Here is a 23,275-nt window from a genome sequence, read left to right on the forward strand (position 1 = left end):
ATAGGGATTCTTGGGATAGCGACCCCAACATTGAAACCTCTGCCTTGCGGGTCCACCTGTGTAATCCAGGGAAACAATCCCTGGATCTCAGTCAGAACTGCGTAATAGTGGCTTGCAGGCCACTGCAATAGTCAGAGAAACCACGCATGCACAGTGCGCCCACTAAAAGCCCACTCGAATAGCGCCAGGGTCACATTCCTTACTTAGGCAAAACTGAAAACACAGTGCACACTCCCAAACCAGTGAACCTCTCTCATTTTCCTGAAAAAACAGTCCAGAAAACAGAGAGGATCATAGCTCGCTCGAACTACAATCTCGAGGAACAAACAGTGAGGATTATAAATAACCAGATGGCTAGAGGCAGACATAAGAACACTCCCAACAAAAATCAGGACATAATGACTTCACCACCAAACCCACAAAACAATGGACACTTCAATTCACTAGATATACAAGAAAACGACCTCAAAACTATGTTTCTCCAGCTATTAGAGTCCCATAAAGATGAAATGAACAAAGCCCTCAGAGAAATAACCAAAGAAATCGAGATTAACCAAGAGGAAACAAATCGTGCTCTCAGAGACATGACCACGAAAATTGTGGCAAACAGAAGAAATGCACAAAGCTCTCAAAGAAATGTCCACACAAATGAAGGCAAATAAAGAAGAAATAAACAAAGCTCTCAGAGAAATACAGGCAATTATACCCAAAGAAGTAGAGGCACAATTAGTGATACATAGGGAGGAAACGGACAAAAAAATAGAAGCTATCATTGAAAAGCAGGAGTCCACATTCAAACAGATGAAGGAAATGGTGCAAGACATGAAAACAGCATTAGAATCAATAAAGAAAACACAAATAGAGAAAAACCAGGAGCTGGAGAACATAGAGAAAAGATCAAGAACTACAAAGGTAAGCATCACCAACAGAATACAAGAGATGGAAGAAAGAATCTCAGGAGCCGAAGATACACTTACGGAAATTGACACGTCTCTCAAAGAAAAAATAAAATCAGAAAAGTTCCAAACACAAAACATCCAAGAAATCAAGGACACCATGAAAAGACAAAACCTAAGAATAATAGGAGTAGAAGAAAAAGAAGACATCAGGCTCAAAGGTCCGGAAAATATTTTCAAGAAAATTATAGAAGAAAACTTTCCCAACTTAAAGAAGGAGATGGCCATAAACATACAAGAGGCCTACAGAACACCAAGTACACTAGACCAGAAAAGAAATTCTTCACGTCACATCATAGTCAAAACACTGAACCTACAGAACAAAGAAAAAATTCAAAAAGCAGCAAGGGAAAAAGGCCAAGTAACATATGAAGGTAGACCTATCAGAATCACATCAGATTTCTCAACAGAAACTATGAAAGCCAGAAGGGCCTGGACAGAAATCATATAGTCCTTAAGGGACCACAGATTCCAACCCAGACTACTATACCCAGCAAAACTTTCAATCAACATAGACGGGGAATTCAAAATATTCCAAGACAAAACCAAATTTAAACAATATCTACATAGTAACCCAGCTCTACAGAAGTTACTAGAAGGGAAACTACAAACCAAAGAAAACAACTACATCTAAGGAAACAGAGGAAATAGATAACTACACAACAAAAAAACCAAAAGAAGACAAGCAATGAAACTCAGTGACACCACCAACACCACATCTAAAGTAAGTAACAATTGTTGGTCACTAGTTTCTATCAACATCAACGGACTCAACTCCCCAATTAAAAGACACAGACTAACAGCATGGTTGCAGAAACAGGATCCATCATTCTGTTGCATCCAAGAAACACATCTATGCAACAAAGATAAACACTACCTCAGTGTAAAGGGCTGGAAAAATGTCTTTCAAGCAAATGGTTCCAGAAAACAAGTGGGATTAGCCATCCTAATATCTAATAAAATAGACTTTCAACCCAACTTAATCAAAAAAGATAAGGAGGGGACTATATTCTCATCAAAGAAAAAATCCACCAAGAGGATATCACAATTTTGAATATCTATGCCCCAAATACAAGAGCACCTATATTCGTGAATGAAACAATATTAAAGCTTAAATCACACATTGATCCTAAAACCATAATAGTGGGAGACTTCAACACTCCACTCTCACCAAGGGACAGATCAAATAGAAAGAAAACAAATAGGGAAATAAAAATCTTACAGAGACCCTAAATAAAATGTACCTAATAGACATCTACAGATCTTTTCATCCAAACTCAAAAGAGTATACATTCTTTTCAGCACCGAATGGAACCTTCTCCAAAATAGACCATATAGTTGGTCATAAAGCAAGCCTCAACAGATATAAAAAGATTAAATAATCCCTTGTATTTTATTTGACCACCATGGACTTAAGCTGGACCTCAACAACAACAGAAATAACAAACAGCCTAAATGCACATGGAAACTGAACAACTTGTTACTCAATGACAGCTGGGTTAAGGAAGAAATAAAGAAATTAAAGACTTCCTAGAATTCAATGAAAATGAAGGCACAAATTTATGGGACACATTGAAAGCAGTGCTCAGGGGAAAATTTATAGCACTAAGTGCCTGCAAGAAGAAAATCGTAACATCACATACAAACAACTTAATGGCCCAACTGAAAACCCTAGAAAAAAAAGAAGCAGATACATGCAAGAGGACCAGACGACTGGAAATAATCAAACTCAGGGCTGAAATCAATCAATTAGAAACTAATAAAACTGTTCAAAGAATCAATGAAAGAAAAAGCTGGTTCTTTGAGAAAATGAACAAGATAGACAAACCCTTAGCCAAACTAACTAAAAAGCACAGAGAATCTATCCAAATCAACAAAATCAGAGATAAAAAGGGTGACATAACTGCAGACACTGAGGAAATTCAAACAATCATTAAGTCATACTACAAAAGCCTATATGCCACAAAATTTGAAAACCTAAATGAAATGGACAATTTTCTTGATAGATTCCATCTTCCAACATTAAGTCAAGATCAGGTAGAAAGACTGAACAGCCATATATCCCCCAAGGAAATTGAAACAGTCATTCACAGTCTCCCCTCCAAAAAAAGCCCTGGGCCAGATGGTTTCAGCACGGAATTCTACCAGACCTTCAAAGAAGTGCTCACACCAATTCTCCTCACACTATTCCACAAAATAGAGACAGAAGGTACATTACCAAACTCATTCTATGAAGCAACAGTCACCCTGATACCTAAACCACACAAAGACCCAACAAAAAAAAAAGAGAACTTCAGACCTATCTCTCTTATGAACATTGATGCAAAAATACTGAATAAAATACTTGCAAACCGAATTCAAGAACACATCAAAGATATCATCCAACACAACCAAGTAGGCTTCATCCCAGGCATGCAAGGGTGGTTCAACATACGGAAATCCATCAATGTAATCCACCACATAAACAAACTGAAGGTGAAAAACCACATGATTATCTCCTTAGATGCTGAAAAAGCATTTGAAAAGTCCAACACCCATTCATGTTTAAAGTCTTGGAGAGATCAGGAATACAAGGCTCATATATAAACATAGTAAAGGCAATATACAGCAAGCCTATAGCAAACATCAAACTCAATGCAGAGAAACTTAAATCAATTTCACTGAAATCAGGGACAAGACAAGGCTGCCCACTCTCTCCCTACCTCTTCAAAATAGTATTTGAAGTCCTAGCCAGAGCAATAAGACAACTAAAGGAGATCAAGGGGATACAAATAGGAAAGGAAGAGGTCAAAATGTCACTATTCGCAGATGATATGATAGTATATATGAACGACACCAAAAATTCAACCAGAGCACTCCTCCAGCTGATAAACACCTTCAGCAAAGTGGCAGGATACAAAATCATGTCAAAAAAATCAGAAGCCCTCCTGTATACCAAAGACAAAAGGGCCGAGAAAGAAATTAGGGAAACAACACCCTTCACAATAGCCATTAATAACATAAAGTACCTTGGGGTGACACTAACCAAGCAAGTGAAAGACCTGTTTGAGAAAAACTTCAAGTCTCTGAAGAAAGAAATTGAAGAAGATCTAAGAAGATGGAAAGATCTCCTGTGCTCATGGATTGGTAGGATTAACATTGTGAAAATGGCCATCCTGCCAAAAGCAATCTACAGATTCAATGCAATTCCCATCAAAATACCAACTCAATTCTTTACAGATTTTGAAAAAAAGATTCTCAGCTTCATATGGAGAAACAAAAAACCCAGAATCTCCAAAACAATCCTGTACAACAACAGATCATCTGGAGGTACCTCTATCCCCGATCTCAAGTTGTACTACAAAGCAATAGTAATAAAAACTGCATGGTATTGGCAAATAAACAGAAAGGAGGATCAATGGAACCACATAGAAGACCCAGAAATAAACCCACACACCTATGAATACTCGATTTTTGACAAAGAAGCCAAAACCATTCAATTAAAAAAAGACAGCATCTTCAACAAATGGTGCTGGACCAACTGGATGTCTACATGCAGAAAAATGAAAATAGATCTATATTTAATACCCTGCACAAAACTAAAGTTCAAGTGGATCAAAGACCTCAACATATAACCAGATACTCAAATCTGTTAGAAGAAAAAGTGGGGAACAGCCTAGAACTCATTAGCACAGGGGACAACTTCCTGAACAGAACACGAACAGCAGAGGCTCTAAGAGCAATAATCAATAAATGGGACTTCATGAAACTGAAAAGCTTCTGTAAAGCAAAGGACACTGTCATCAAAACAAAATGACTGCCTACAGATTGGGAAAGAATCTTCACTAACCCTTTATCTGACAGAGGACTAATATCCAGTATATCCAAAAGTAAAGAAGCTGAAAAGCAGCAAACCAAGTAATCCAATTAAAAAGTGGGGAACAGAGCTAAATAGAATTCTCGACAGAGGAATATTGAATGGCAGAGAAACACTTAAAGAAATGCTCATCCTCATTAGCCATCAGGGAAATGCAAATCAAAACGACCCTGAGATATCACATTACACCCATCAGAATGGCCAAGATGAAAAACTCAAGGGACAACACATGCTGGAGAGGCTGTAGAGAAAGGGGAACCTTCATCCACTGCTGGTGGGAATGTAAACTGGTACAACCACTCTGGAAATCTATCTGGCACTTTCTCAGACAATTAGGAATAGTGCTTCCTCAAGACCCAGCTATACCACTGCTAGGTATATACCCAAAGTTTGCTCAAATACACAAAAGGGAAATTTGCTCAACCATGTTTATAGCAGCTTTATTTGTAATAGCCAGAACCTGGAAACAATCCAGATGTCCATCAAAGGAGGAATGGGTACAGAAATTGTGGTTATTTTTACACAATGGAATACTACTCAGCAATCAAAAAGGAGGAAATCATGAAATTTGCAGGCAAATGGTGGGATCTAGAAAATATCATGCTGAATGAAATATCCCAGAAGGAGAAAGACAAACACGGTTTATACTCACTTATATAGACCTATAAGATATGATAAACATAATGAAATCTGTACACCTAAAAAAGATAATCAAGAGAGCAGACATGGGGTAAGATGATCAATCCTCCTTTAGAAAGACAGATGGGATGTGCATTGAACATATGACAGGAGTCTACTGAGCTCATTTGAAAGACTCTAACTAGCAGTGTTTTCAAAGCAAAGACTCATGACCAAACCTTTGGCAGAGTACAGGGAATCATAAGAAGGGGAGTTAGTCTGATGAGTAAAGGATAGGAGCTCCACAAGGACCAAATATATCTTTGCACAGGGTCTTTTCTGAGACTGACATTCAACCAAGGACCATGTATGGATATAACCTAGAACCTCTGCTCAGATGTAGCCTGTGGTAGCTCAGTAACCAAATGGTTTCCCACAGTGAGGGGTACAAGGACTATTTCTAACAGGAACTCAATGACTGGCTCTTTGGCCTCCCCACCCCCCAAGGGAGGAGCAGTCCTGTTAGGCCACAGAGGAGAGCTTTGCAGCCAGTCCTGAAGATACCTGATAAAACAGGATCAGATGAATTGGGAGGAGGTCCCCCCTATCAGTGGACTTGGAAATGGGCACGGTGGAGATGAGGGAGTGAGGGACTGGGAGGGAATGAGGGATCGGGACACGGCTGGGGTACAGAGTTAATAAAATGTAACTGATAAGAAAAAAATAAAATTCTAAATAAATAAATAAATAAATAAATAAATAAATAAATAAATAGATGGTTATACTAAGCTAGAAGGAGTATATGAGACCATAAGTAAAGAATGAATATGGCCTAAATACCTAACACACTTGAATAAAAATGCTGCTCTAAATCTCATAAGTATGTACAATTAATGTTACTAACTTTTTAAGAGAAAGGGGCCTGGAGAGATAGTGAGAAAAGGGAGCTGGTAAGATAGTTCATGATAAAAAGGAATATGCCACCATACCTGATAACTTGAGTTCAATCCTGTCAGTACCCACAATGCAGAATGTGCTACCTGGTTCTTTACAAGTTTTCCTCAGATCTACACACACATGTCATGGCTCATGCTCAATCTTTCTCTCTCTGTCTGTCCATGTGTTCCTCTCTTTCTATTATACACACACACACACACACAGTCTAAATGTAATTTATAAGTAAAAATAAATAAAGAAAAGAATGAGTTGTCTTCATGTCTTCCCAATGAGAGATTGTCATTTTCATTCTCCTTCATCATTACCATTCCCAATAGGGAGCATTGGACATGATGTCCAAATATGGACATTCGAATACTACGCTTTTGCCTCAATGAATTATCTAGTATATGTGACAGTTCAAACTTCAGAGAATACTGTAGGTTAAGGTCAGTCTTCATCTAGGCACAATGCTAGACTCCATTATTTTTTATTAAATTTGTATTCTTTATATTAATTACAGTTTACTCACGTTGTATCCCAACTGTAACCCCTCCCTCAGTCCCTCAAAATCCCCCCTCCCTCATCTCCTCCCATGCCCGTCTCCAAGTTCACTGAGAGAGGAGGACCTGCTCCCATTCCATCTGACCCTAGCTTATCAGGTCTCATCAGGACTGGCTGCATTGTCCTCCTCTGTGGCTTGACAATGCTGGGAGGTGGTCAAAAAGCCAGCTACTGAGTTCATGTCAGAAAACAGTCCCTGTTTCCCTTATTAGGAAACCCACTTAGATACTGAGCTGTCATGGGCTACATACGAGCAGGGGTTCTAGGTTATATCCCTGAAAGGTCCTTGGTTGGAGTATCAGTCTCAGAAAAGATCCCCGTGCTCAGATATTTTCATTCTGTTGCTCTCCTTGTGAAGCTCCTGTCCTCTCCAGGTTTTACTATCTCTTCTTTCTTTCATAAGATTCCCTGCACTCTGCCCAAAATTTGGTTATGAGTCTTAGCATCTGCTTTGATACACTGCCAACAAGTGCTCTTAATTTGTAAGCTTCCTCGCTAATCCCAAATAATCTCTTTTAAAAGGACCCAACCTTTTTTTTCCAGAACCCACATAACCTCACAAATACATATTTAGCTCCTCTGAACACTGGGCATGCAAATGGATTACAGGCACATATTGATGCAGGAAAAATACCCATATACATTAAAATAATATAAAAGAGAATAATTAATAAAAATATAATTGCACATATGTGTAAACCATATAAAAACATTTTAATGATTGAGGAAAATATGGAAAATCCTAATGAGGACCAATAGATATAGGAAGAATTGGAAAGATGTTTTAGTAAAAATATGTATAACCCATTTGAAAAAGATAAAATTTATGTTAATTTATGGGCCTTATAATAAAGTTAAAAAAAAACAGAATCCATAGGCTATTTAAGCTATACTAGAATAGAAAGTTTCTATAAGTTTTGAATAGAGCCAGCAGTAATATTTTGCTGGTATTTTACTAACAATCACTCTCTACACATACACAAACAATAGATGATATCTATACAAATATCTCAAATTAAGTATTACAAAAGATCCATGTGCATGTAACTATATCATGTGAAATAGAAAATAAGTTTTTACAAAAAAAATGCATTGTTGAGTTTGTATGTTACAGCAACTTTGTTGTCACATAATCTATATATTACATAATATTCCACGATTTTTTTAAAATTGCTGTATGGATTTCTAAGAAAAACTGTGGGGCTGACATCTAAAGTTCATTTTATATAGTGATTTTTATTAGCACATAGTTTTTTAAATTAGTTAAAATTTTATTTATTACTATTTATTCATATTATATACCAGCTGTAGCCTCTTCCCTCATTCCCTCCAAATACCACCCACCCTACCTCTTTCCCTCCCATGGCTTTCCCCCAGTTCACTGATAGGGGAGGTCCTCCTCCCCTCCCACCTGAACCTAGCCCATTAGGTCTCATCATGACAGGCTGCATTGTCTTCCTCTGTGGTCTGGTAAGGCTGACCCACTTCATGGGGAGGTGAACAAAAAGCCAGCCACTGAGTTCATGTCAGAGACAGTCCCTGTTCCCCTTACTAGGGAAACCACTTGGAGACTGAGCTGCCATGGCCTATATCTGTGCAGGGGTTCTAGGTCCTCTCCATGCATGGTCCTTGGTTGGAATATCAGTCTCAGACAGGAGCCCTGGGCCCAGATTTTTTTGGTTCTGTTGCTTTCCTTGTGGAGCTCCTGTCCCTTCCAGGTCTTTCTCTCTCCCACTTCTTTCATAAGATTACCTACACAATGCCGGAGTTTGGCTATGTGTCTCAATATCTGTTTCAATACCCTGCTGGGTAGAGTCTTTCAGAGGCCCTCTGTGGTAGGCTCCTGTCCTGTTCCCTGTTTTCTCCCACTCTGGTGTTCTATCCCTTTTCCCTTTCTGGTTGAGGATTGAGCATCTTACCCAGGGTTCTCCTTCTTGCTTAACTTCTTTAAGTATACAGATTTTAATATGCTTTAGTCACATTGCTACATGGGATGTACATGGTTATGGTATAGTTGGGTTTTAATTTGCAAAGAAAAAAACAGTAGAAAGATATTTGATATTGTTTACTTCTAAAATTACTTTGTAGATTAAAAGCATACATGTAAAATTTTCTCTAACATTAGTGGAAAATATAGAGGGTTAGATTTTTTTGAGAAATGAGAAAAGTTCTAGAAATCATACAAAATAATAGTAAGATAATTGATTATATACATTTGAGCACACCATTTATTCTAGTAATAAATTTTTCAGGAACAGAAATAAATCACCCAATAGCAATGTTTATATATCTCACTCCCCAACAATTATCAAAGCAGTTTAGCATCATATTTACTAGAAAATGGGTGAAAAGAAGGGTTTTTAAGATAAAATTCAATACTATGCACTACTGAGCAAGTATAGGCTTAGAATTTTTTTCTATAATACTATATGATTTTGATGCAGGATATTATTCTGTCACCCTAGGTGGCCTGCAACTTTCTATGGAGACAATGTTGGTTTTGAACTCTGCTGCTCAAGTGCTGAGATTTGTATCAGCACACCTTGGTTATGATTTTTTTTTTAATTCCTTCATTTTAGAAACATATTTTTGGTTGTTATAGATTTAAAGATAAATATGAAGATAAATAGAAATGGATATACATAAAAATGTATATACATACTTAGTAAAACGGAATAAAAGCATTATACAAATCATGCAAATATATTTACCTACACACATAAACATGTATGTGTAGTCCTTGGTTTGTGCATCATCCATTGCAGGCTTCTCTAAGCACAGCTTTTTTGACTTTGTTAGGCTCCTTGTGGAGCTCCCTTCCCCTTTTGGGTCCTTCTATCCCTTGCTTTATCCATAAGACTTCATGTAATCTACCAAAAGTTTGACTATAAGTCTTGGTGACTGCTTTGATCTGCTGCATACAGAGAACCTAGATGTCCTGCTCAGATGTAGCCCATAGGCATCTCAGTTTGCATGTGGGTACCCTAACAAAGGGAGCAGGAGAGGTCTTTAACATGAAGTAGGTTGCCTGCTTTTTGATGAACTTCCCCCTGCTGGGGCAGCCTTGTCAGGCCACAGAGAAAGAGGATCCAGGTAGTCCTGATGAGACTTGATAGCCTAGGGTCAGATTGTAGGGTAGGAGGACAGCCTCTTTCAGTGGATTAGCTGAGGAAAATGGGTTTGGAAAGGGGGAGGGAGGGTGGGACAAGGAGAATATGAGGGAGGAGGCTACAGTCAGAATATGAAGTGAATAAATTATAAAAAATAAATTGAAATTTTTTCTACTATTCAATATTGCTCTGTTGAGAATTCTTTGTTTAGCTCTGTACCCCATTTTTAAATAGATTATTTGGTTTGTTGGTGTTTATTTTTTTTTAGTTTTGTGTATATTATGGATATTAACCTTCTGTCAGATGTAGGGTTGGTGAAGATCCTTTCCCAGGCTGTAGGCTGTCATTTTGTTCTGATGACAGTGCCCTTTGCTTTACAGAAGCTTCTCAGTTTCATGAGGTTCCATTTATTGATTGTTGATCTTAGAACCTGTGCTGTTTGTGTTCTCCTGTCATCTCCCGTGCCAATGATTTCAAGGTTCTTCCCGGCTTTTCTTTAATAATGAATGGCAGATAAACATTTAAAGAAATGCTCAACATCCTTAGTCATCTGGGAAATGCAAATCAAAACAACCCTGAGATTCCACCATTTAACCATCAATCAGACTTTCTTCATCAGCTATTTTTCGGACCATTGCTTGTTGATATAGCTAACTTCAGGAATTTCAAAGAGAATCACTTATTTCAGCTCTGTTCTTAGTGTCACTATTTGCCAATGAATAAGTGCAATTATAACATTTGTTTTCTCTCTTAGCCTGCAGGAGGGTGAGTTACTGAAACTGCTTTTCATTTATAAGGATTGATGAACTTTGGACACAAGGAAGAGAGGATGATGAGAAAGCAGTAATTATGTGAAAGCAGCAGATCGAATCTTCCATCATATGAAAAACACCACAGAAAAGAAAAGAAGAAAAAAAATAAATTAATAAAATAATTTTTTAAATATTTTGTGCAAAAATCCAACTTTTTACCTAATCCTGGTAGTAGGCATAGTAGCAAGGCAAAAAGTTCTTTAACGGAGAATGAAAAATGGAGAAATATCATCACAAATTTGATATCATGAGATTCTTTGAATATTAATCAATATTACATAACCTGACTATAATGTTTTTGGTCTGTATAAAGAATAATCTTTCCTGAGGATGGCCATAAAAAAGAAAAGTCTATTACTAGAAGGTTGTAAATTTTAGCATTTCCCCTTATTTTCTGAGGCTGGGAGAAAACTGAGCATTTTAGAAAATGTAAATAATATTAATATCAATAATCATTTACTATGATTCTGTTTTCACCTTATAATTTTTCATAGAGTGTATTATTCTATGTTAACCCATTTTCTGGAAAAGGAATTTTGAAGGAATAGTCATGTCTCTGCCATTCCTTTGTAATAACTGGTTTATTATTTATTTACAGGTACAATAATTTAACTCTGAAATACTCAGTCAAGCATCCCAAGATTACCCTCGTGCTCCTGATTTAGCCGAGAACTCTCAGAATTCAAGAAGTTTTCACAATTGTGGTTTATTACAGCAAAGAATAAGATTACAATATAATCAGCAAAAGAATATGGTTAATGGAAACAGTGCATGAGAAACTATGCACAATGTCCCTCTTCCAGTGGAGTGTTCAGAGTTTTTGGTGAGTCTCCAATAAAGGAATAATGTTCATATGCCTTAAGTCTGCTACTCAAGACTCCCAACTATAATGGTAAGCCACAGGTTTACCAGAAATCACACTGGTGGCATAAGATAACTGGTCCAACTGGCATAAGCAGAATTTCCTAAAAGAATGAGTTACAGTTCCAAAATGTCAGCCAATACAAGGCCTGAAAGTGCACTTTCAAGGTACTGTCCAGAGTTTGTGTAATGCACACATTTGATGCTTCAAAAGGAGCTTCAGATGGATTGAAGGAAGGAAAGGGGAGAGAGGAATGATGTAAATATAATGTAAAATTTAAAAGAAAAAATAATTAAAGAAATTAGGAGGAAAAAAAAAAACACTAATAGCCACAGTGGTGGAAACATACCTTTAAGAAAAATAATCACCTAGAGATTTCACTCATGTCTTCACAAAAGCCCTTTTTTTTATCTTTCTTCTAGAATAAAAATAAGACCAAAATGAGGAGTATTGCTATTAGTTTTATTTGACCTTTAGAGCAGCCATCAGTTTCACTTTACTATATAGAAGGCTGGTTAGGGACTAGTCTTTAAATAAGAGAAAAAACAAAAACAGAGACAAACATAAAACATACTAATTCTTCAAAAACAAAGTATACGTTTGTCAGTTGTATAATAAGGAATACGACTATACTTGCCATTTATCATCGTATGTGTTATGGGATGATATGTTAAAGTGTTTTTCTGTTATGTGTCCTGTATATAGAACAGAAACACTGTTAAATAAGTTTTTATATAAGACAAATCCTTACACAAATATGTATAAAATTCATTGACTTTAATTATATTTTAGAATAAATTTATCCTAGGGATACAACTCCTTTGTTTGAATGTTTGCTTATCATGTACAAAGTAAGTGCTTTGAACTCCAGAATCACATAACCTGAGTATGATGTCTTATATCATTACTTCCAGCCCTCTAGAGGTGAAAATAAGATCAGAAATTCAAGGTCATCCTCAGTTAATTCTGAGTTCAAAGTCAGACTGAATATCAATTACAAAAAAAAAAAAAAAAGAAGAAGAAGAAGAAGAAGAAGAAATTAAAAGAACTTCCTTTCACTCTCATTCAGTTACTCAGACTTACTACTTGTACCATTTAGGAATGAGTTTTTTTTTTTTTTTTCTTCCTTTTCATTACAGTTACAAAAAAAAATCTCTATATACTGTTTTTTATATTAAAATATTTAATGCCAGAAAGCACAGAGGTGGACATCCTACTGCGAGTAGTGTTTTAATTGGATTCTAAGACAGTGGAAGCCTGCTTTTAAGATTGAAGTCTGATGTTTCTAAAGAGGATTGTGATCCATCTAAGATGGTAGACTCACTTTTCTCAGCAGGGTTCACTCTCAACCTGATATGGTAACTCAGATCTTGTATCTTCACATAGCCTTCAGTAAAGATTACAGGCCAGACCTTTTCCTGATAAGAAAACCTGCTCAGCAAGATTTGGGAATTCCTGGAATTACCTGACCCTACGCTAAGGAGATATTAGTTTTCAGCAATGACCTTCACCTGTACTTTCCTTCATAATAAAATTACAGGAGAGAGCCAGGTGTAGTGGCAGATGCCTTTAATCTCAGAACTATGGAAGCAGAGGCAGGTAGATCTCTTAGTTCAAGGCCAGCACAGTCTACAGAGTGGGTTCCAGGACAGATAGTGCTACATAGTCAGACCCTGCCTCAAAAACAAACAAAAAGTCCTGGGGGAATACAATGGACAAACTAAAACTCAATGAAGGCAGTTTAGAGCAAGCCCTCAGCCAATATGAACGTAAATGGAAAGAAACTAAAAATTCTGCTAAAATCAGGAAAAAAAAATATTATCTACTCTCACTATATCTATTCAATATCACACTTGAAGTCTTAGCTAGAGAAACAAGAAAACTAAAGGAGATCAAGGTAATTTAAATTGGAAAGAAAGAAGTCAAGGTACTTTTATTTGTAAATATGCTAATATACATAAGTGACTCTAAAAATTCCACCAGGGAACTACTACAGCTGATAAAATCTTTCAGCAATGTAGCCAGATATAAGATAAACTCAGAAAAATCAGTAGTCTTCCATATACAAATTGCAAATGGACTGAGATATCACGGAAATAACACTTTACAAAATAGTCTTAAATTAGATAAAATTAAATTATATAAAATATCTTGGGTAGCTCTAAAACAATTGTCCAAATTTGATATAGTATTTTTGTTTTATATTATTATATTTTATTTTCTTAGGTTTTTATTGTGATCTCTTAGAAGCCTGTTCTTTTCCAACCAGGGATCAAAGGGAAGTGAATCAAAATAGGAGGAGAGGCAAGGTGAAACTGGCAGAAGTAGAGGGAAGGGAAACTGTAATCAAGATATATTTATTAAAAAATAATCTATTTAAAATAAAGGAAAATAAATAAAATGTGACTTTTGTTTCAAATGTGGTTTAAAAAAAATCCTTAAAATGAAAATAGCATTCTATACATTGCAGGCGTAGCTCATGTATTTCTGAGAGATAAAAGGTGTTAGTAAATGTCTTTTGTACTAATCCTTTATCCTAGTTTCTTCTAAACAATTGACTCCCATAAAAATTTAGGCTCTGAGATACAAGGTGAATAAACTGTAATTAATATAAAATATAAAAATTTAATTAAAAAATAAATAATTTTACATAGAAAAAAATCGAGGCTATAATTCTGCAGTTCCTGAGAGTAGACTGAACTATATTTCTAATCAACTTCCAAGTGGTATGAACATTCTTTGGGGGTACAGAATTAGAAAAATTTTATGGACAAGAAGTTGAATTCTAATGCATGAATCTCCAATAGTAATACATATAATATTTTATTCCTTGGGTAGCACTGTATTAGATGGGACATAATCTGTGTACTCATTTTACCATTAACACAATAACTGTTATATATCATATTGAATGATATTAGAACCAAAAGTAGATGATAAAGCTAACCAATGTTTCCATGTATTTATGTGATATATAACATAGTAGGTACATTGAACATAGAGTACATTGCCTTTGAAGTATACCAAAACAGGAGGAAGACTTAGAGTACTTCATAATCTCTGTGAGAACATGTGCACAGTCTCACACATATTAGCCTTTGGAAGGACCATACATAAGTTTGATCATTTAAAAAATAATAGTCAATTTTGTAATATGCTGGATATCACTTTTTGTTGGTTATGTTGCTTAAGCTTTCACAAAGCTGCAGTTAAGATGTCAGCGCTCTATGTTAATCCTGCCTAGCCATGATTTTTTTTTTTTTTTTTTGGTATTTTGATGGGAATTGCATTGAATCTGTAGATTGTTTTTTGTAAGAATGCCATTTTTACTAAAAGTTTTGAAGCCCAGGTGGGCCTTGAACTCGTGATTGTCCTGCCTCTGCCTCCTTCAGCAAGTCTTACGTGTGCCACCACAACCAAATAACATAGTAAAATAGCCATCATACCAAAAGCAATCTACAAATTCAATGCAATTCCCATCAAATTACCAACACAATTCTTTATAGATCTTGAAAGAAAAATTCTCAACTTCATATGAAATAACAAGAAACACAGAATTGCCAAAACAATCCACTACAATAAAAGATCTTCTGAAGGTATCTCCATCCCTTATCTCAAGCTGTACTATAGAGCAACAGTTATAAAAACTGCATGGTACTGGCATAGAAACAGACTGGCGGATCAATGGAATCGAATAGAAAACCCTGAAATAAACCAGCACAATTATGGACACCTGATCTTTGACAAAGATGCCAAAACAATACAGTGGAAAAAACATAGCATCTTCAACAAATGGTGCTGGTCTAAATGGATGTTTACATGTAGAAAATGCAAATAGGTCCATACTTATCACCCTGCACAAAACTGAAGTCCAAGTGGATCAAAGACCTCAATATAAAATCAGAAACACTAAACCTGTTAGAAGAAAAAGTGGGGAAAAGCCTTGAAGTCATTGGTACAGGAGAAAACTTCCTGAACAGAATACCAACAGCACAGGCTCTAAGATCAACAATCAATGAATGGGACCTCATGAAACCGAAAAGCGCCTGTAAATCAAAGGACACTGTTTTCAGAAGAAAATGACTACCTACAGATTGGGAAAGTATCTTCACCAACCCTATATATGACAAAGGGTTAATATCGAGAATATATAAAGAAGTAAAGAAGTAAAAAAGCAACAAATCAAGTAATCCAATTAAAATTGGGCTACAGAGCTAAACAGAGAATTCTCTATAAAGGAATATAGAAAGGCAAAGAAACAGAGTAATGCTCAAAGTCATTAGTCTTCAAGGAGATGCAAATCAAAACGATCCTGAGATTTCACCTTATACCCATCAGAATAGCTAAGAACAAAAACTCAAATGACAACACATGCTGGAGAGATTGTGGAGAAAGGGGAACCCTCCTCCACTGCTGGTGGGAATGTAAACTTGTACAACCATCCTGGAAATCAATCTGGCACTTTCTCAGACAAGGAGGAATAGAGCTTCCTCAAGATCCAGCCATGCCACTCCTAGGCATATGTCCAAAAGAGGCTCAAGTACAAATTAAGGACATTTGCTCAACCATGTTTGTAGCAGCTTTATTCATAATAGCCAGAACCTGGAAACAAACCAGATGCCCCTCAGTTGAGGAATGGATACAGAAATTGTGGTACTTTACACAATGGGATACTACTCAGCAATTCAAAACAAGGAAATAATGAAATTTACAGGTAAAATGGTGGGAACTGGAAAAGATCATCCTGAGTGAGCTATTCTAGAGCAGAAAGACACACATGGTATATACTCACTCATATAGACATATAATATAGGATAAACCTACTAACATCTGTACACCTAAAGAAACTAATCAAGAGGAAGAACTCTGGCTGAAATGCTCAATCCCCATCCAGAAAGTCAAAGAGGATGAACATCAGAAGAAGGAGAAAACAGGGAACAAGTTAGGAGCTTGCCACAGAGGGCCTCTGAAAGGTTCTGCCCTGCATGATATCAAAGCAGATTCTGAGACTTATGGCCTTTGGGCAGAGTGCAGGGAATCTTATGAAAGAAGTGGGAAATAGTAAGTTCTGGAGAGGATAGGAGCTCCACCAGGAGAGTAAGAGAACCAAAAAAATCTGAGCACAGGGGTCTTTCCTGAGCCTGATACTCCAACCAACTACTATGCAAGGAGATAACCTAGAAACCCTGCATGGATTTAGCCCATGGTATTTCAGTGTCCAAGTGGGTTCCATAGTAATGGGAACAGCGACTGCCTCTGACATGAGCTAATTAGCCTGCTCTTTGATCACCTCACCCTGAAGGGGGGAGCAGCCTTACAAGACCACAGAGGAAGACAATGCAGCCACTCCTGATGTGACCTAATAGACTAGAATCAGAAGGAAGGAAAAGAAGACCTCCCCTATCAGTGGACTTTGGGAGGGGCATACTTGGAGAAGGGGAAAGAAGTGAGGGCTTGGGAGGGGAGGAGGGAGGGAGGGAGCTACATGGAGGATACAAAATGAATAAAGTATAATTAATAAAAAATTAAAAATAAAGATGTCAGCTCTCACTGTGTTTTATGACAAACTTGAGATATCTGCTTCTAAGAAACATTGATATATTAAGTCATTTCCCATTTACCCAATTGCAACACCAAGTGATCTAGAAATTTTTGCAGGCAGTTGACTTTAGATACAAAAAAATTCTCCAATTCTTTGTCACATAGTTCTATTTTTGGACCATTCACAACACTACAGTGTACTTCTTCCAAGTCAGGATTTGGGAAAATATTTGAAACAATAAAAATTTTAGTTTTCCTCTTCCTTCCTTCCTTCCTTCCTTCCTTCCTTCCTTCCTTCCTTCCTTCCTTCCTTCTTTCTTTCTTTCTTTCTTTCTTTCTTTCTTTCTTTCTTTCTTTCTTTCTTATCCCCTTGTACTCTCCTGTTCTCGCCTATTTTTCATTTAGTGGTATTGAAGGTCAACTCAGGGCATTGTACATGATAGGCACACATTCTACTACTGAGTACAAAGTTTTATTCTCTGTCTCAGCCAATTATGCTTAGAAGGCATCTTATCTAGTTTAGTCATATTCATCCAGGACAATCATGATTTGGTTTATAATTCATAAGCATATCATAAAAGTGGCTTACCATGTCAAATAGTATAGACTAATCAAATTAATGATATCCCATTACCATTGCCATATTTTAATAGTTAGAAGCAAGTCACAGGTTCTCTTTATTCTGCTAGAAGAGAAGATTACATAGAGACTTGGAAACTAAAGGATGGCAGTGTTACAGTTTGGTTTAGATGTGTGCATCACACAATATTACAACCTCTTCATGTATATACGTTTCATCTCTATGTTTTCTAAAATCGTACATTTTTAGAACCAAGTGTTTCAAAGGTATGTTAAAGAGATAGCTGTATTTTTTGTCATTGTAGCACTATTTATGTTAGACAAAATATGAAAACAAATTAAGATTTCATCAATAGAGTCACATATAAAAGTTATGAGGTATACATACATATAAATGGGACATTACCCATGCATGAAATTGTGTAACTCACGAATACATGGATAAATCTAAAATAACTTTTGTAAAATGATGTAAAGTAAGCATAAAAATAAGGATATCATATGATCTCAATTGCATGTAGATTTCTGGGAGAAGAAAATGAATATCATGATCAATGTTGGCAAATTGGAGGTATAAAAATTTGGGAAGGCTGCAAAGTCCTCCTCTGTAGCCTAACAGACTGCTCCTCCCCTGGGGGGGGGTGTCAAACAGCCTGCCCTTGAGATCCTGTTAGAAATAGTCTGTGTTCCCCTTACTTTGGAAAACTACTTGGTTACTGAGCTAGCCCTGAAGGTACCTGATAAAACAGGGTCAAATGAAAGGGGAGGAGGTCCTCCCCTATCAGTAGACTTGGAAAGGGGCAGGGAGGAGACCAGGGAGGGAGTGCGGGGTTGGGGAGGGAATGAGGGAGCGGGATACAGCTGGGACACAGAGTTAACAAAATGTAACTAAAAAGAAAAATAAAATTAAAAAAAAATTGGGAAGGAAAAATGTTACTGAGACACACAAAAGGTTTTTTTTTCAGAATAAACAAAAATTTTAAAATCTATTAAATAGAATTGTTATTAATCATTAGTGTCATAATCATCTCCATAGATGCCAAAAAAGCATTTGACAAAATCCAACACCCATTCATGTTTAAAGTCTTAGAGAGATCAGGGATACAAGGCACATGCCTAAACATAGTTAAAGGCATTATACATCAAGCATTTAGGCAACATCAAACTCAATGGAGAGAAACTTAAATCAATCCCACTGAAATCAGGGAAAAGGCAAGGCTACCCAATCTCTCCATATGTCTTCAACATAGTACTTGAAATCCTAGCTAGAGCAATAAGATAATTAGAGGAGATCAAGGGGATACAAATTGGAAAGAAAGAAGTCAAAGTATCACTATTTGTAGATGAAATGATAGTATACCTGAGTGATCCTAAAAATTCAACCAGAGAACTCCTTTAGCTGATAAACACCTTCAGAAAAGAGACTGCATACAAAATTATCTCAAAAATATCAGAAGCCTTCCTGTATGGTCAAGACAAAAGAGTAGAGAAAGGAATCAGGGAAACAACACCCTTTACAATAGCCACTAATAACATAAAGTACCATGGGGTGACTCTAACCAAGCAAGTGAAAGACCTGTTTGAAAAAAAAATTCAAGTCTCTGAAGAAAGAAATTGAAGAAGATATCAGAAGATGGAAAGATCTGTGCTCATGGATTGGTAGGATTAACATAGTGAAAATGGCCATTTTGCCAAAAGAAATCTACAGAGTCAATGCAATTCCAATCAAAATATCAACACAAGGTGGATCAATGGAACTGTATGAAAGACCCAGAAATAAACTCACACACTTACAATACTTGATTATTGACAAAGAAACCAATACCATTTAATGGAAAAAAGACAGCATCTTCAAAAAATTGTCCTGGGCTTGTCCTGGTCCAACTGGCTGTATACATGCAGAAAAATGAAAATAGGTCCATATTTATCACCCTGCACAAAACTAAAGTCCAAGTGGATCAAAGACCTCAATAAAAAAACAGATACATTAAATTGGTTAGAGGAAAAAGTGGAGAAGCGCCTAGAACTCATTGGCACAGGAGAAAACTTCCTGAACAGAACACCGACAGCACAGGTTCTAAGAGCAACAATCAATAAATGGGACCTCATGAAACTGAAAAGCTTCTGTAAAGAAAAAGACACTCTTGTCAGAACAAAATTACAGCCTACAGATTGGGAAAGGATCTTCACCAATCCTATATCTGACAGAGGGCTGATATCCAGAATATATAAAGAACTGAAGAATTTAAAAGGCAATAAATCTAGCAATCCAATTAAAAAATGGAGTATGGAGCTAAACAGAGAATTCTCTGAAGAATACAGAATGGCAAGGAAACACTTAAAGAGATGCTCAATGTCCTTAGCCATCAGAGAGATGCAAATCAAAATGACCCTGAGATTTCACCTTACACCCATCAAAATGACTAAGATCAAAAACTCAAATGACAACGCATGCTGGAGAGGATGTGGAGAAAGAGGAACCCTCTTCCATTGCTTGTGGGAATGTAAATTTGTACAACCACTCTGGAAATCTATCTGGAGATTAGGAATTCTGTTTCCTCAAGATCCAGCTATACCACTCCTAGGCAGATATCCAAAAGATGGTCAAGTACACAACAAGTTCATTTGTTCAACCATGTTTGTAGCAGCTTTATTTGTAATAGCCAGAAGCTGAAAACAACCCAGATGCCCCTCAGTTAAGGAATGGATACAGAAATTGTGGTACTTTTACACAGTGGAATACTAGTCAGCATTTAACAAGGAAATCATGAAATTTGCAGGCAAATGGTGGGACCTAGAAAAGATCATCCTGAGTGAGGTATCCCAGTAGCAGAAAGCAACACATGGTATATACTCACTTATAAGTGGATAGTAGACCTATAAGATGGGATAAACATACTAAAATCTGTACACATAAAGAAGATATACAAGAAAGAGGACCCGGGGCAAGATGATCAATCCTCACCTAGAAAAGCAAATAGGATGGACATTGGAATTAGGAGAAAACAAGTAACAGGACAGGAGTCTAACTACTGCACAGGGCCTCTGAAAGACTCTAACTAGCAGTGTATCAAAGCAGATGCTGAGACTCATAACCACATATTTGGCAGAGTGCAAGGAATCATATTAAAGAAGGGGGAGTTAGTATGACCTGGAGAGGTCAGGAGCTCCTCAGGGACCAAATATATCAGGGCACAGTGGTCTTCTATGAGAATGTTTCTCCAACCAAGGACTATGTATGGTTATACCTAGAATCCCTGCTTGGATGTAGCCCATGGTAGCTCAGTATCCAAGTGGGTACCATAGTAAGGGAAACAAAGGTTATTCTGACATGAACTCAGTGATTGGCTCTTTGACCTCCCCCATCCCCTGTGAGGGAGGAGCAGGCTTGGTAGTCTACAGAGGAGAACATTGCAGCCAGTCCTGAAGATACTTGATAAGCTAGGGTCACATGGAAAAGGAGGAGGCCCTTCTCTATTAGTGGACTTGGAAGGAAGCAAGGAGGAGATGAGGGAGGGAGGGAAGGTAGGATTTGGGTGGGAAAAGGGAGGGTCTATGCCTGGGATAAAATTGAATGACCTGTGATTATTATAAAAGAATAATAAAATAAAATAATCTATTACATAACATTGTTATTGGTCATTAGTGTCATAATTAATAATATGTTTACACATTGATGATATAATAGATTTAAGTTGTTCTAAATAAAAAATGATAAGTATATATAATGACAGATATGTTAATAAACATGATATAATAATTCTGAAATATGAATCAAAATATATTACTTTTGTCTATAAAATATTGTATTTGAGTACTAAATGTAAATATATAAAAATTAACAAATAAGCACAATAAATTAAGGAAGCATAAAGAAAGGCACAGTGGTATTCTTCTGTGATCCTATCATGAATGAGGTGTAGGCTGGAGAATTATGATTTCAAGACCATCTTGGCTATATAACTAAAACATGTTTCAAAACTGAACAAGAAGCACAGAACTTCAGACAATGGAAGCACAGTGTCAAGTACAAGACTGAATATTATAATTACAAATGAAGGAAATCATTCATACTAAATAGACAAAGTTGTCAAGATAAACATCTTAATAACACATAGCATAATAATAATAAATTTTCTACTGATAGCCATTGTATAAGAGCACAACATCCTAATATAATACCAATAATCTCAGCTATGGAATGAAATCCAAATCATTAGTACAATAGTAATTTTAGTATGCTGCCAGCATTTGATTAAAAGTATTTTCCTTAAAATAAAAATGCATGTTTGTGCTCAATTTATGCTAATCTTTTTTTATTCAAAGCAGCATAGTAATTGAGCGAAATTATTTTTTAATTAAATTTTTATATTAATTACAGTTTATTTGCTTTGTATCCCAGCTGTATCACCCTCCCTCATTCCCTCCTAACCCCACCCTCGATCCCTCATCTCCTCCCATTCCCCTCTCTAAGTCCTCAGCTTTTTGGATATGGTCACTGAATGGCCGGTGTTGCTTAGGAATTATCACAACTCACCTCAAGCATATAGATCTGAGTGTTAACTGTGGTCTTTTTTAGTCAGGGGTCTCTCCTCTCACCCGTAGAAGTCCTGGAGACAGGTGCCCTGCTGCTGGGTTTCTTGCTCTGAATTTAGTGAGCAGATGCTGTTGCTATACTGTTTTCCAGTCACAGCCCTCTTGAAGAACCTAGGACCCCCTTGGTTTGGTCAGTTTAGTTATGGTTAACTGGTTGCCCCGTGTAGCAATATCTGAGGGTTGATATCAGGGATCCCAGGCTTCTGTAGGTTTGAGGTTGGAGCTCTGTGCCCTAGTATGCAAACGGTAATCAGTGGCAGATGAGCACAAATCTCATGCGTGCAGCATGAGCTAGAGCCTGGAGCCTGATGGGACCCAGAAAAATTTCCGGAGCTGGGTGTCCTGAGGTTGGACCAGATGTTTACCCCCCACTGTGAGGTTTCCTCCCAACAGGGAGACCCTGTCTTTGGTGTTTGGTATTCACAGTTCCATCTGGGGTGGAAGTAGGTGAGTGGTGGCTCCAAGCTGGTGACTAGGCACGTGCAAGAACCCAGGAACATTTCAGGCTCAGGTGAGTGGTGGCTTCAAGCTGATGACTGGTTGCCTTTGGGAACCTGGGAACTTTTCCCAAGAACTTTTCTCTGTGTGGTTGTGTGTGTGTGTGTGTGTGTGTGTGTGTGTGTGTGTGTGTGTGTATGGTAGGGCTGGAGGGTGGGCCAGTCTGCTGAAAGCTCTAAGCTTGGCTGTGGGGTTTTCTCAGGACAGGGAAACTCAGTCTCTGATGCCCTGGGGACAACAGTTATATCTGGGATGGTGAGTGGGCATACAGCAGCTCTCTGGGCTTGCAGCTGTGCACCCGCTCTGAGCTGGAAGTTGTGCATCTCACTCTGGACTCACTGCTGAGG

Source organism: Psammomys obesus, unplaced genomic scaffold, assembly GCF_907164565.1.
Source record: "Psammomys obesus unplaced genomic scaffold, mPsaObe1.curated_primary_1811, whole genome shotgun sequence".
NCBI classification, from domain to species: domain Eukaryota; kingdom Metazoa; phylum Chordata; class Mammalia; order Rodentia; family Muridae; genus Psammomys; species Psammomys obesus.